We start from the raw sequence: 3,063 nt of genomic DNA, 5'->3' as shown, positions 1-3,063 counted from the left end.
ATTGGTGGTTCCATGAGCTTTTCCTTCATGTACTTCTCTACTTCAGTTGAGTGTGACTTCTCTTGAATGTCTTCCTCCCTTTCTTCTTCATGATTTTCCATTAATGCCTCTGGAAGGGAATCTTTGTGTTTCATTGTCACCTCAAGTGGCTCTTGTGAATGTAGAATCCTTGGCTCATGTCCAAATACTTCCACCACCTCTTCCTTTTTCACTGAAATTTCACTTGACACAGAGGCTTCCTCATCTTGCTTTTCCACTTCCTCACCCACAAATTGGTCTTCATCCTCTCTGTTTGATGGTTCTAAGTTCCTCCTTGTTTGCTCTAAGGGCTCATTCATCTTCTTGAGGATGATTTCTTTCCAGGATTGGGGTTGTGTGTATCTTTCCACGAGTTTTCTATGTATTTCAATGGCTTGAAGGTAATCCTCATCTGGTGGTTCAAGAGATGAAAGTTGAGAGTAATTTTGGTGACGTGGATATGTTGTGGTGAAGTTGTGTTGAGGGGTGTGGAATGAGTTGTGTGATTGATGGGGTGACTTGTATGGATTTTGGTGGAAACTTTGTGTTGAGGCATAATTAAGTGATGAAGAACTTTCAAATGAGAAACTGGGACGTGAGGGTGGATGCTCTTTCATTCCTTGGTGATACTCCCATCCACCATGAGGATAATGGTATGAATCATTTTGTGGTGGTGAGAAATATCCCATATGATTATCTTGTTCATCTTATGGCTTTGAAGTGCATCTCCATGGATTGGAGTGCTTAGAATCTGTAAATTCTTGGTGATATTCCCAACCACCATTAGAGATTTGTGATGGTGGGTGATATCCCAGAAAATTTGTTTGATCACAAGATGAGTTGAACTCCATTTGAATTTTGTAAAACACAACACCAATGAAAATTGGAATTACTCATATCAAAAATGAGTTTTGCTTAGTGAGGCAAAAACACAAACACCTTGGTTTCAACTTAGAACAGAGAACAAAAACAAAGAAAATGCTTGATCTAGACTTCTCACCCACTTAATCATTGTTGATCTAATCAATCCCCGGCAACGGCACCAAAAACTTGATGGTGTTTTTGCAGAAAAACGAATTTCCAACACACAAATCCAACCGGCAAGTGTACCGGGTTGCATCAAGTAATAATAACTCACAAGAGTGAGGTCGATCCCACAGGGATTGATGGATCAAGCAACTTTAGTGGGTGATTAGTTTAGTCAAGCTAATATTGAGTGAATTGTGTGAAGTTGATCAACAGAAAGTAAATTGCAAGGAATTTAAAAGATGCAGAAAATAAAATTGCAGGAAACTTAAAGAACAAGAAAGTAAAAGAGCTGAAACTTAAATTGCACAAAATGTAAATTGCATTAAATGTAAAGGGGATTGGGAACAAGGAGATTAAAGCAAGCAGCAAGAAGAACCTGGAACAATTGCATAAGAATTAAATTGCATGAAAAGTAAAAGGACTTGGGTGCTGGGAACTAAAATTCAACAAGAGAATGTAGGGAGCAATCAAGCAGAAGTGTAACTTGCAACAAATCTTAAACAGAAACCAGAATTGCTTGAAGAAGCAAACAGAAATTAAATTCAATTTAATTGCCAAATGAGATTGAAGATCTCAGGAAATCAAAGAGACTAGAAAATAAGTCTAGATCTCTATTCCTTCCTTGATCCAACCAAGAATATTTGCAAAAGGAAAGAAGATGAAAGCAGTAAAGAGAGTTTTGATTCAAATCCTTAATTCACTTGAATTATGCAGAAAAATTAATAAGAGATCTCAAGGTGGAATTGAAACAGAAGTTCTTCAATTCTCCACCCAAGTTCCAAAACGAAAACGAAAACTAAGAGAGCTTTCTAATGGAGCTAGCCTCCTTACAAAGATGGAAATGATGCCTTATATAGGCTTTACAAAATAAAATGAAAATGAAATTAAAACAAATTACAAAAATGAAAATTCTAATTTAATTGATCCATGTGCCTTTGAGTGATGATGTGGGCTTTGCTTGCTTTGGATTTGATGAGAAATGGGTTTGGTTGGTCTTGATTCAATTTGGAGAGGAATTGCATTTAAATGAAATTTTGGTTGAATTTTGGCCCATGTTGCTCCCAGGAGGCTGCCCTGCCCTTGTGGAGGGTAGGGCAGAAAATGTTGCTTGCGCCCTTGGTGCGTGCGTGGTGCGTTGGTGTGCGCTGCAGGATGCTGCCCTGCCCTCGCGGAGGGCAGGGCAGAAAAGTTTGGTGCGCCAGATTGGTGCCTGGGCGCACTGCTGGTGCTGCCGAATGTTGCTTTGGTGCGCCAGGTTGATGCTCTGGCCGTGCCACAACAAAATGCTGCCCTACCCTCGCGGAGGGCAGGGCAGTGTTTCCAAAAAATGAAGCTCCACGTTCGAGACTTGGTGGATGCACACGCTACTTCTTTTCCTTGGTTTATTTTTGCTTATTTTTGGCCCTTAAAGATTCCTTTCGTTCCTGCCTCAATTTTATGCCAAATATGGATTTCTATATATCGTTGGAAAGCTCTGAATGTCAGCTTTCCAACGCAACTGGAAGCACATCAATCGGACGTCTGTAGCTCAAGTTATAGCCGTTTGAAGTAGGCATGGTCATGCTGTGAGCGGCCAGATTTTAACTTAGCGAAAATTTGCTCCAACCTCACTTTGTTTCATCATGATTCTGCCCTGCCCTTGCCAAGGGCAGGGTAGTGTGCGTGCTGGTGGTTTTCTCCTTTGATTTGGTCATGGGCCACGCTTTTAAAAGTGTGGCCTAAGGCTCCAAAGTGTACCCCAACTTCAAAGTGTACCCCAAAGCTCTTTTTTTCTCCTTTTTTTGTGCTTCTTTGCTTCTTTTTTTCTTATTTCCTACAAGATTTATAAAATTAAAAGATCAAGGAAATCTTCCAATTAAGTATAAAAGAATGCAATATTTAAGCACTAATCATCAATTTCTTGTATGAAAAAGCATAGAAAAATAGGTATATGATGACATGTCATCAGTGCTGCTTTCGGCAATTTTTGTTTTCATTTCTCCTTAAGCCCTAACGCACTCCCACCCCTTCCATTAC

The sequence above is a fragment of the Arachis hypogaea genome, chromosome 3 (genome assembly GCF_003086295.3).
Source record: "Arachis hypogaea cultivar Tifrunner chromosome 3, arahy.Tifrunner.gnm2.J5K5, whole genome shotgun sequence".
Classification (NCBI taxonomy): domain Eukaryota; kingdom Viridiplantae; phylum Streptophyta; class Magnoliopsida; order Fabales; family Fabaceae; genus Arachis; species Arachis hypogaea.
Note: the sequence above shows the minus strand (reverse complement) of the source record.